Source organism: Salvelinus namaycush, chromosome 42 (assembly GCF_016432855.1).
Source record: "Salvelinus namaycush isolate Seneca chromosome 42, SaNama_1.0, whole genome shotgun sequence".
Taxonomy (NCBI): Eukaryota; Metazoa; Chordata; class Actinopteri; order Salmoniformes; family Salmonidae; genus Salvelinus; species Salvelinus namaycush.
The window spans coordinates 10,402,881-10,416,587 of record NC_052348.1 but is presented as its reverse complement, the minus strand read 5'-3'; positions in this window follow the sequence as shown (position 1 = coordinate 10,416,587).

The window sequence follows — 13,707 nt, the reverse complement described above, 5'->3', positions numbered from 1 at the left end:
TAAATCAGATGTGAAAAATAGGCTGTGCAAAAATGTGGGCACCCTTGTCATTCTGTTGATTTGAATACCTGTAACTACTTAGCACTGATTAATTGGAACATACAATTGGTTTGGTGAGCTCATTAAGCCTTGAACTTCATAGACAAGTGCATCCAATCATGAGAAAAGGTATTTAAGGTGGCCAATTGCAAGTTGTTGTTCTCTTTGACTCTCCTCTGAAGAGTGGCAACATGGGGGCCTCAAAACAACTCTCAAATGACCTGAAAACAAAGATTGTTCAACATTATGGTTTAGAGGAAGACTACAAAAAGCTATCGCAGAGATTTAAGCTGTCAGTGTCCACTGTGAGGAACATAGTGAGGAAATGGAAGACCACAGGCACAGTTCTTGTTAAGGCCAGAAGTGGCAGGCCAAGTAAAATATCGGAGAGGCAAAGGCGAAGGATGGTGAGAACGGTCAAAAACAGCCCACAGACCACCTCCAAAGACCTACAACATCATCTTGCTGCAGATGGTGTCGCTGTGCATCGTTCAACAATTCAGCGCACTTTGCACAAGGAGAAGCTGTATGGGAGAGTGATGCGGAAGAAGCCTTTTTTGCACACACGCCACAAACAGAGTCGCTTGAGGTATGCAAACGCACATTTGGACAAGCCAGCTTCATTTTGGAATAAGGTGCTGTGGACTGATGAAACAAAGATTGAGTTATTTGGTCATAACAAGGGACGTTATGCATGGCGGCAAAAGAACACAGCGTTCCAAGAAAAACACTTGCTACCCACAGTAAAATTTGGTGGGGGTTCCATCATGCTGTGGGGCTGTGTGGCCAGTGCCGGTACTGGGAATCTTGTTAAAGTTGAGGGTCGCATGGATTCCACTGAATATCAGCAGATTCTTGGGAATAAGTTTGAAGAATCAGTCACAAAGTTGAAGTTACGCCGGCGCTGGATATTTCAACAAGACAACGACCCAAAACACTGCTCAAAATCTACCCGGGCATTTATGCAGAGGAACAAGTACAATGTTCTGGAATGGCCATCCCAGTCCCCAGACCTGAATACCATTGAGAATCTGTGGGATGATTTGAAGCGGGCTGTCCATGCTCGGCAACCATCAAACCTAACTGAACTGGAGATGTTTTGTAAGGAGGAATGGTCCAAAATACCTTCATCCAGAATCCAGACACTCATTAGAGGCTATGGCAAGCGTCTAGAGGCTGTTATTTTAGCAAAAGGAGGCTCTACTAAATATTGATGTGATTTTTCTATTGGGGTGCCCAAATTTATGCACCTGTCTAATTTTGTTTTGATGCATATTGCACATTTTCTGTTAATCCAATAACCTAATTTCACTACTGAAATATTACTGTGGCCATCAGTTATTTGATAGATCAAAATGAAATTGCTGATCCAAACACCCAATTATTTATAAATGGAAATCATGGAAATTGTCAGGGGTGCCCAAACTTTTTCATACGACTGTATATGCATATTATTATTAGTATTGGATAGAAAACACTCTAAAGTTTCTAAAACTGTTTGAATTATGTCTGTGAGATTAACAGAACTCATATGGCAGGAAAAAACCTGAGAAGTTCCACTTCCTGTTTGGATTTTTTCTGGGGGTGCCATATTTTCAACCAAGCTCTCATTGAAAATACAGAGAGATATGGATGGGTTTTCACTTCCTACGGCTTCCACTAGATTTCAACAGTCAATAGAACTAAGTCTGATGACCCTAATGTGAAGGGGGGTCGAAGGAGACAGAAATTAGTAATCACTGCCATGAGGTGCCCACGCATTGAACACATGCGTTCACGTGAGAGTGAGCTCCGTTCCATCTCTCAATTGAAGTCGATGTAATTCTCCGGGTGGAACGTTATTCAAGATGTATGTTAACAACATTCTAAAGATTGATTCAGTACATCGTTTGACATGTTTCTACTGACTGTAACGGAACGTTTGGACATTTCGTCACGTTATAGTGGTCGCGCTTTGAGACTTTGGTTAGGGTGTTTGGTAAACAATTCGAAAGTAGCTAATTTGACATAAATAACGGACATTAACGAACAAATCAAGCATTTATTGTGGACCTGGGATTCCTAGGACTGCATTCTGATGAATTCATCAAAGGTAAGGAAACATTTATCATGTATTTTCTGGTTTCTGTTGAGTCCAACATGGCGGCTAATTTGGCTATTCATCTGAGCTCCGTCTCAGATTATTGCATGGTTTATTTTTCCGTAAAGTTTTTTTGAAATCTGACACAGCGGTTGCATTAAGGAGAGGTATATCTATAATTCCATGTGTATAACTTGTATTATCATCTATATTTATGATGAGTATTTCTGTTGAAACGATGTGGCTATGCAAAGTCACTTGGTGTTTTTGCAACTAGTGAATCTAACGCCTCAATGTAAACTCAGATTTATTTATATAAATATGAACTTAATCAAACAAAACATGCATGTATTGTGTAACATGAAGTCCTATGAGTGTCATCTGATGAAAATAATCGAAGGTTAGTGATTAATTTTATCTCTATTCTGGTTTTTGTGAAAGCTATCTTTAGCTGGAAAAAATGGCTGTGGTTATTGTGGTTTTGTGGTGACCTAACATAATCGTTTGTAGTGCTTTCACTGAAAAGCCTATTTGAAATCGGACACTTTGGTGGGATTAACAACAAGATTACCTTTACAATGATATAAAACACATGAATGTCTGAGGAATTTTAATTATGAGATTTCTGTTTTTTGAATTTGGCGCCCTGCACTTCGACTGGCTGTTGTCATATCGATCCCGTTAACGGGACTGCAGCCATAAAAGGTTAACAGTTATGACCGTAGTGTCAGCCAAGTGACAGGTCCCACAGACCAGCCATTACCCCTATTTGTTTATCTATAGCTTAATAATAACTTTATGTAAAATGTATGTTCTGTTTCATGTATCTCAACTTTTACTTTATGTCAAGCAGATTTACTGCTACTAGATCTATCTCAACATGGGGTGGCAGGGTAGCCTAGTAGTTAGAGTGTTGGGCTTGTAACCGAAAGGTTGCCAGTTCGAATCCCTGAGCTTACAAGGTACACATCTGTCGTTTTGCCCCTGAACAAGGCAGTTAACCCACTGTTCCTAGGCCGTCATTGAAAATTGCCTGGTTAAATAAATACATCTACTTCTACATCAAAAAATGGAATCCCTGAAAGCCTGTTTGACGGAGTCTTGCGACTTGCAAGCCGGACATTTATTGGACATGATTCATGATTATCAGGGTCCAATGCAACGCCCTGAGGCCTAGACACTTTGCTAACCTGGACTCACTGCATGCTAACGCTCGCTCGAATGGAACCAAGCTCTCCGGGCGAAGAGTGAACTTATTAGCGGCCAACGCTAGGTGATCATTATGGTTTGGATTCTATTCACCAAGGGCATTCCCAGTCAATACAACAAACGCAAAGCGACGATGGACAAATGCAAACCGACGGGTTACCATGTAGATTGGGTGTTGTCTCTTTGGAAACAAGAAACAAACAAGGTTTGGAACAAGCGCAACAATAGGTTTTGGTCACTGATATCAAGGTGGACGACTAGATGCGCTCACCTCAGGCAAGTGGCTGAGTCAGTCAAGTCCAATACGGTCTGCTTCTGCTCTATGGTACTGATTGGATGGGAAATCAAAAGACAGGAAATGCCTTTTCACTAAGTCATGTAGAGAAGACAAGATGAAGAGGGGGATGAATGGACGTTCTTGTCCTCGAGCGAAAGTCTATCAGTGAGACCTTTTGAAGGATCCCTGGATTTTTTCATTCCATTTAGCAGATTTCTAGACAATGGATGTGAACAATCCCCTGTATATTAATGTTGTGAGCTATCCTTGGTTTGTAGAGGATGCAATGCACACATCAGAGGCCTGGCATGAGACGTCAAAATTTAATATATATATTTTTTTTTTTGGGGGGGGGGGGACATCAGATAACCAGACAACAACCAGATGAAGGCGTCTTTATGACATGCTTATGTACTGCGTGGGTGTTATACAAGGGTTATGAACGTGTTATGAAGTGAAATAGTGTTACCACAACCGGTAACCAACCTGACCCTTACACGTCAAGAGACCTCATTACAACAACTTTTCCCAAGTGTGCCCCTATCTTCAGTGTGTACTGTATCTGCCTATAAAGATACAAATACAACTCACTGTGGAATGTACACTCAAGTACACTTCCAGTGGAAAATACACACACATAGCCAGAGACAGAGACAGAGATAGAGACAGAGAGATAGAGAGTCAAATCTACATGCTCTACATTCACACACTTTACATTTTCATAAGAACATCTTCACACTGAAGGGCTAATGTGGGCTGGTTTCCCTCAGAAAAACCAACTGGGCTGACAGTAACTCGAACAGTCAGACAATATCAATATCTAGGAGGCAGGGAAATGTATCAGCCCCAGTGTTTCACTCTGCATCAATTTTTTATCACTCGTGTCGCTAGTGACTCATACGAATGGCAGTGGGAAATAAATATGGAACGGAATCTTGGAGAGTTCCAGATTGTTGAAGAGTTACGCTACTGCTTTCACCTGGGAGTAATTGGATGCTACATGAGTTGCATTATGTTAGAGTTGTCCCCAGGAGCTACAATCAAGGAGGAACAGGCTTCCAATCCATGTAGATCTAACCCAAATATGGATACACAATACACAAGAGATCCCCAGTCTTCTGCTACATAGATTCCACTCAGCTGTCAGTCAGGCAAGCAATTCCTTGGAGTAAAAGAGCAGTGCCTTCAGAAAGTATTCAGACCACTTGACTTTTTCCCAATTTTTTTTTTTTACAGCCCAAATTTAAAATAGACTTTGTGTCACTGATCAATAAACATTAGCCCATAATGTCAAAGCGGAATTATGTTTTAGAAATTTGGGGAAATTAATAGAAAATGTAAAGCTGAAATGTCTTGAGTCAATAAGTATTCAACCACTTTGTTATGGCAAGCCTAAATAAGTTCAGTAGTAAACATTTTCTAAAGAAGTCACATAATAAGTTGCATGGAATCACTCTGTGTGCAATAACAGTGTTTAATGTCATTTTTGAATGACCACCTCATCTTTCCCACACATACAGATAATCGTAAGATACCTCAGTCAAACAGTGAATTTCAAACACAGATTCAACCACAAAGACCAGGGAGGTTTTCCAATGACTTGTAAAGATGGGCACCTATTAGTAGAGGGGTAATAAATAAATAATAATAATTGAATATTCCTTTGAGCATGATGAAGTTATTAATTACACTTTGGATGGTGTACAGTATCAATACATCCAGTCACTACAAAGATAAAGGCGTCCTTCCTAACTCAGTTGCCGAAGAGGAAGGAAATCGCTCAGTATTTCACCAATGGAGATTTTAAAACAGTTACTGAGTTTAAGGGCTGTGATAGGAGAAAACGGAGGATGGATCAACAACATTGTAGTTACTCCACAATACTAACCTAATTGACAGAGTGAAGGACGTCTGTACAGAATATTCCAAAATATGCATCCTGTTTGCAACAACGCACAAAAGTAACACTGCAAATTAACTTTTTTCCCTGAATACAAAGTGTTATGCTTAGTGCAAATCCAATACAACACATTACTGAGTACTACTATTGTCACGCGGGACTAGGTGTGTGAGGAAGAATCAGGCGCAGAGAGCAGAGAGTTCCACAGGGAAAAGTGCACTTTAATACGGCACAAAAGCAAGCCCACAACACAGGGCGCGGAAATAAATGGACCACCCAAAACACAGGGTACCAGGTCTAGAACACGAACACACCTAAATAACGCACACACGTAACACAAGAATAATCCCGCACAAAACAAGGGCGGGTAAACGTACTTAAAATAAGGAAGCCCATCAAGCACACAAATAGACACAGGTGCAACTAATAAGACAAAACAAACAGACAACGAAAAAGGGATCGGTGGCGGCTAGTAGGCCGGTGACGACGACCGCCGAGCACCGCCCGAACAGGCAGGGGAGCCAACTTCGGCTGAAGTCGTGACAACTATCCATATTTTGAACTATATATTGGTGGCTGCATCATGATATTGGAGGATGTATGGCAGAGTTCCTCTTATTTTGGTTATTGTTTTGTCCCAGAGCAGTCTCTTTTAGTTTCCTAGAAAACACATTGACACCCTGTTTGTTCAAGTGTACTAGGTCGTACATCAGCCGGGGGTGAATGTCACAGTGGTTCGATAGGTAAACATTGTCCAAGAGAGCACAGCCTCTAGACAGCTCAGTGTTGTTGCTCTGAATAATGTGGAAGGGCACATCTCCATATGGCCACAGGTTGGACATAGTGATTTTGGTGTTAGGAAACCTCTCTGCGTCTCTGGCTGCCACTTGCTGCATTGCAGTAGCTACAATACATGTCCTCTCATTGCCATCAAATCATTGGTACCTGTGTGGATTATAATATGTTTGGCCCCGTTTAATTTGTTGCTTGACAGACTTTTCAAGGCACTTGCTGTTGTTGAGCTCCATAGCTTTCACACTGACATGCCAGGGGGTAGCAGTTTCTCGCTGAGAAATTTCCCTTTGGAGTCACATAAAATGAAGGCTATAGGGTACTCAGCCTGTGTGCTGGTGTTGTGGGCTGTGGTGTTTGGAGCGAGGTTCTTTGGCTGGGGACCACAGGTGGCCTTTCCTTGTCTTCCTCCCTTCTGAGGGTCCTAACATGGCTCCGCTGGTGCTGGTGCTCTGGGGCTGGGATGTGAGGATCTTGGGGAGGTCTGGTCAGACCTTTCTGACGCCATTGTTGAAGGTGTGAATGGTGAAGAGTCGATTATCAGGCTCCTGTTCATCATATACCAAGATCTCTCAACCATTAGTGATTCCTCTCTTTCTGACATGGCCAAAGTACCTTGCCCCCCCCCGAGCTATTGATACTTCTGCCAATATTTTTTAAATAAAGCACTCTTTTTAAAATGAAAATATAAAAGCTATTCAATATGTAATTTCGTGTGATTAACACTGTACACATCAATTACGATGTCCAGAACAATCCTACCTCACATGTATGTGCTTTTTTGTTTGTTTGTTTCCTTTCCAATGCCTTGTACTGTCTTTCCTCCAGAAATCCTTTTATTCTCTATTTTATCCACTATCTTATCAAAGGAAAAACATCTACTGATATCTCCAGATGTGGAGAACACAGCACTGCATTGAAACAACCAAACTGTTCACTAATTATTTTATTTTTTTAAACAAAAATATTCACATTTTAGGAGGAGCTCTCCGGGCATTAACTCGGACAACACCTGCAAGTCTGCACAGCGCGATATCAACTCCGAGCATATCAGACTGCTTCTCTCTACCATATCACTGGATTCCTGCCGCTCTGGATCATTACACCGGATCATTACTCCGGATCATCGCAGCTAGCTAGCTGCCAACGAGTGGCTACTGTTAGCTAACGCCTCTGTCCCGAAGCAAGCACCAGCTAGCCTTGAGCTAGCCCCATAGACCAGCTAATTCTAGGGCTACAATACCTCCTTTGCCAATTGTCCTTGTTATAGACCCCCCTCAGCCCCCAGCTGTGCCCTGGACACCATATGTGAATTAATTGCCCCCCATTTTTCTTCAGAGTTTGTACTGTTAGGTGACCTAAACTGGGATATGCTTAACACCCCAGCCACCCTACAATCTAAGCTAGATGCCCTCAATCTCACACAAATTATCATGGAACCTACCAGGTACAACCCTAAATCCGTAAACACGGGCACCCTCATAGATATCATCCTGACCAACCTGCCCTCAAAATACAGCTCTTCTGTCTTCAACCAGGATCTCAGCGATCACTGCCTCATTGCCTGCGTCCGTAGTGGGTCCACAGTCAAAAGACCACCCCTCATCACTGTCAAACACTCCAGTGATCAGGCCTTTCTAATCAACCTGGCCTGGGTATCCTGGAAGGACATTGACCTCATTCCATCAGTAGAGGATGCCTGGTTGTTCTTTAAAAGTGCTTTCCTCGCCATCTTAAATAAGCATGCCCCATTCAAAAAATGTAGAACTAAGAACAGATATAGCCCTTGGTTCACTCCAGACTTGACTGCCCTCGACCAGCACAAAAACATCCTGTGGAGTACTGCATTAGCATTGAATAGCCCCTGCGATATGCAACTCTTCAGGAAAGTTAGGAACCAATATACACCGGCAGTTAGGAAGGCAAATGCTGGCTTATTCAAACAGAAATTTGCATCCTGTAGCAAAAACTCCAAAATCTTCTGGGACACTATAAAGTCCATGTAGAATAAGAACACCTCCTCCCAGCTACCCACTGCACTAAGGCTAGGAAACACTGTCACCACCGATAAATCCACGATAATCGAGAATTTCAATAAGCATTTTTCTACGGCTGGCCATGCTTTCCACCTGGCTACCCCTACCCTGGTGAACAGCTCTGCACGCCCCACAGCAACTTGCCCAAGCCTCCCCCATTTCTCCATCACCCAAATCCAGATAGCTGATGTTCTGAAAGAGCTGCAAAATCTGGACCCCTACAAATAGGGCTAGACAATCTGGACCATCTCTTTCTAAAATGATCCGCCGCAGTGGTTGCAACCCCTATTACTAGCCTGTTTAACCTCTCTTTCATATCGTCTGAGATCCCAAAATATTGGAAAGCTGCCGCAGTCTTCAAAGGGGGAGACACTCCAGACCCAAACTGTTACAGACCTATATCTTTCCTACCCTGCCTTTCAAAAGTCTTAGAAAGCCAAATTTAGAAACAGAACACCGACCATTTCGAATCCCACCGTACCTTCTCCGCTATGCAATTTGGTTTCCGAGCTGGTCATGGGTGCACCTCAGCCATGCTCAAGGTCCTAAACGATACCATAACCGCCATCGATAAAAGACAATATTGTGCAGCCATATTCATCGACCTGGCCTTTCGACTCTGTCAATCACCGCAGACTCAACAGCCTTGGTTTCTCAAATGACTGCCTCGCCTGGTTCACCAACTACTTCTCAGATAGAGTCCAGTGTGTCAAATCGGAGGGCCTGTTGTCCGGACCTCTGGCAGTCTCTATGGGGGTGCCACAGGGTTCAATTCTCGGGCTGACTCTTTTCTCTGTATACATCAATGATGTCGCTCTTACTCCTGGTGATTCTCTGATCCACCTCTACGCAGATGACACCATTCTGTATACTTCTGGCCCTTCTTTGGACACTGTGTTAACAAACCTCCAAACGAGCGTCAATGCCATACGACACTCCTTCCGTGGCCTCCAACTGTTCTTAAATGCAAGTGAAACTAAATGCATGCTCTTCAACCGATCGCTGCCCGCACCCGCACGCCCGTCTAGCATCACTACTCCAACCTAGAACCCCACATAGAAAATATAAACTAGACTGACCCCCCAGTCACGCCCTGACCTACTCCACCATAGAATATAAAGGCTCTCTATGGTCAGGACGTGACAATTAGAGTATTTTGTGTAGATCTTTGACAAAAGAAATTAGAATTAAATTTTAAAAAATTATTTAAAAATTTTAAGGGGTGTGAAGACTTTCTGAAGGCACTGTATGTTGGTAGTCAGTCAACGATGGTATTCAGTCAACGTAATACTATAGCCGCCATTAGCGTGACATAACAGACTACATATGTCATAGTCAGTAGATCATATAGTCAGTAATGTAAGGTTCAAGAAAACATCAAGTGACCCCATATTCAAAACAATATTGAAGGTATTATATGAGATACTACTTCACCCAAAGGAATGTCCTCAAACAGAGCAGGCTCTAGTTCATCTAGTACTACTACATTAGCTCTAGTACACCAGCAGTTCAAAGTGAGTAATGCATCTCAGTGCAGGAAGCGTCACTACAGTCCCTAGTTCGAATCCAGGATGAATCACATCTGGCAGTTACTGGGAGTCCCATAGGGAGGCGCACAATTGGCCCAGCATCGTCTGGGTTTGGCCAGGGTAGGCCGTCATTGTAAATAAGATTTTGTTCTTAACCCACTTGCCTAGTAAAATAAAGTATATTGAAACCTGAAGGAGAGTGGCATGCCCCCTTTACTTTTAGGTTAATACATTGTCTTTAGAGCAGGCTGGCTTTAAAAACCCGGAGTTATTGGACTTATTTTCAACTCTCTCACTTCCCCTCGTTCCCTTGGCACAACATTAAATATGGATAAAGTTAATAAATAATTAACGGTTTTGGAAATTGCACTTGGATTGATTGTGTGCAGCTGCGAAATGTTACGCGAGTTAGAAAAGGTATTTTAGTGAAATTGTTTTCCTTAATGAGCTCCTAACAGTTTAAAAAGATTCATTTGGAATGAATCTTTTTAAACGAGATTATCTATTATTGTATTGGATTGTATTGTATTGTATTATTGTAGTAGAACTGCGTTTCCTCACAATGATGAACACAGATAAGCACACAAATTTTAGTATGGGTAGATTTCAATCCATAACATTTCCAGTCCACAAACGTAATTGCAGTGGAAATTACATTACAAATAAAATCGACTGTATTGATGGATGGGTTTTGGCACATGGTCTGGCCAAAACTGTCAGTTTTACTAAAGAAAGAGAAACGTATGTAGGACATTTAAACAAACGGTTTTCAACAATAAGATAACTAGCAGAAACAACAGGCTTACCTATTGGGGACACAGGGCAAATATCCATCTAGGCTCATTATGAAGGACTAAAGGTCGTAGCAGTTTAGTAGAGGGTCTGAACCTTTGGCAGTAGCCTTTTTGCATGCATGATTACAATAGTCATTTCAAAATCGCTGCAGCTAATAGAACAGACACATGTTTTATCACCCCCATAATGGTGAACCTCACAAAAGGTCTCACCTGTCACATTTCATAATATTTTGCTTGCGATAATCTACCAGAACCCCTATGACTGATATTACATAATTGAGCAGGCAGTGTGCAGGCTCCATATTTTCGGGGCTTTACCTGACATCCCTCCCTTGCTTCCGCAGACTGTGCGTCCCCAATGGCACCCTATTCTGGGGCGGCAGGGCAGCCTAGTGGTTAGAGTGTTGGACTAATAACCGAAAGGTTTCAAGTTCAAATCCCCAAGTTCGTTCTGCCCCTGAACAGGCAGTTAACCCACTGTTCCTAGGCTGTCATTGAAAATAACAACTTGTTCTTAACTGACTTGCCTAGTTAAATAAAGGTTTAAAAGAATCCCTATATAATGTAATACTATTGAGCAGGGTAGCAGTGCACTAGGGTGCCATTTAATACACAGCCAGTGTACAGATGTAGGATCTTAATTTGAGCCAATTTGCTACAGCAGGAAAATAATCCTGCAGCAACGGGAAATGTGAATTATTAATGGCCATTTTTATATATTTTTCGTTATGGAAAATCAAGTCTGAATTTTCAAATTGGAAATGACAAACTTTAGAAGCCTTTTTAAACATAAATATACTACAAGTTATGTGAGGAGACATTTGCAGCCTGAACAAAGAGGGAAAAAAGCATTTTTCAGGTGAGTGAAAAGAGAAAAGTGCATTTGGGTACTGAAGTGAGCAGAATGAGAATCCTCCCCTCCCCCACACGTTGCTGTCACATTCGATCCCGTTCCTCCCTGGTAAAAAGGTTTTTTAAAATGTGAGAACTTCCTTGTAACCCCACAATAACCCCATCCCGTTTGGGTCGTGTCCCCCACCAGAAGGAAACCCTCTGGTGATAATAGCATGTGACGCATCCACCAGCTAGCTCCCTGTTATGGTTCCTTGTACACTAATTTCAACAGTGTCATGGGCCACATACTGAACACTTGTTGACAGTTCTGTAAGTCGCTTTGGATAAAAGGGTCTGCTAATGTGAATGCCTTATCCTTTCAACAGCCCATAAGAGGTCCAACTCTTATGAGTTGGGCCTTTTATGGGCTGTTGGAAGGATAAGGATAAGGAATTATGAGTCAATAGACCCCGAGTAACCAATGGGTCTTGTCTTTTTCTCAGCATGGGCAAACTGCTCTACAGGGGAGAGATGGAGAAGGAAAACAGAATTGATAAAGCTGAGGAGAATCCATTTGTTGCCTAGTGAGAGACCTATGAGGAAGAGAGACAAAGGCCTTTGAACAATTCGACAAAGCGATACTATCACCTCCGTGAGCTGCATTACCATTTAGTGTCTTATTAAGTCACTGTCTCTTTAACAGCTTTCTCAGAGATAACCCACTGCACATTTCGGCAAAATTGTGAGTCCTAGACACATAGGCCTATCACCAAAGACTACTCCTTCCGCCGAGATACTGTATATTCTCATTCAGAATATTGCAGTCGTTTTAGAAGGTACAGTAGTTATACTGGAAGGTAAAGTTAGGAGTACACACTAGAAACGGAAATGGCTTCAGCCACGGTTGACGTCAAAGAGCAGACCTAGTGTTTGCTACTGCTGCAGTAATTCCACCACTAAACAGACGCTCCAGTTTGTTTCATTGTTAACATCAGTGGGAAAGAAACGTGTCTGAAGTCTGGGACTGACCAGACCTCTGTGCTCCAGTGAAGCAGAACTCTTGCTTGGTGTCACTCTGTGGTGCACATACTAAATAATGCATGCTATTATAACAGCGAATTCATCCACTCTCCCCCCAGGGGATGCGCTGCTAACTGCTAGACTTCTATCTCTCTGTGCCTTTCGCTCAGCGCGCGCACACACACACACACACACACACACACACACACACACACACACACACACACACACACACACACACACACACACACACACACACACACACACACACACACACACACACACACACACACACACACACACACTTTCTGAGTTCAAACGAGTCATGATATCAGTCTAATGGGCCTTGTGTACTTCTTTTCTTTCCGACGACGGAGGCCGCTTGTTTCTTTTTTAGGGCTGGCGTCTATTTTTCATCCTCACAGTGACGTCCAGGCGTTCTGCGGTCCAGTTGCTGCTGAAATTTGGGCATCAATTTGTGTCTGAAAACATTACCCGTGTTTTCATACACACATGCACACAGCCAAACCGCCAGCTGCATCTCTCACAGACAAAAAGAACATGTCCCCGTGGGTTCACTTCTAGACCTTCACAGCACGTCAATAAAGGAAATCACACACTTCCCACTGGGCACACACTGGTAGAAACAACACGGAATAGACGTTGAATTGACGTCTGTGCCCAGTGGGTTGTGTGTCTGAAGAGTTAGCTCCCTCTAATCTTGCGATGTTGTAAAGTTTCCCAGCAACCCTAGTCTTTCATTTCTTCTTCTGTTCATCTTTGTGATTTTGTTTTCTTCTTCTCTCAATCTCTATCTTTTCTGTGCTCAACATGCTTGACTCCTGGTGTTCTTCTATTCAATTGAAAGAGACATTTCTGTAAAAAATACAACAGCAGGGTACCTCAGTGTGTGTATGATAGTCAGGAACACAGTACAAGTACACTAGGAGATATAATCAAAGATAGAGATGTCATTAGAAAATCCACAGAATGTTAACATATTAACCACATCATCCAAGGTGACCGATAGTTATGTCACTAACCAGTGATACCATCTCAGCCTCCATCTTATTTCCTATCCATCTCTAGTCTACTGTACCATCTCTGGTTGGGACAGGGAGGGGTTCTCGCTCTAGTTTACTGTACCGCCTCCAGCCGGGGCAGGGAGGGGTTCCATTTAAAGTGCTGTAGTAG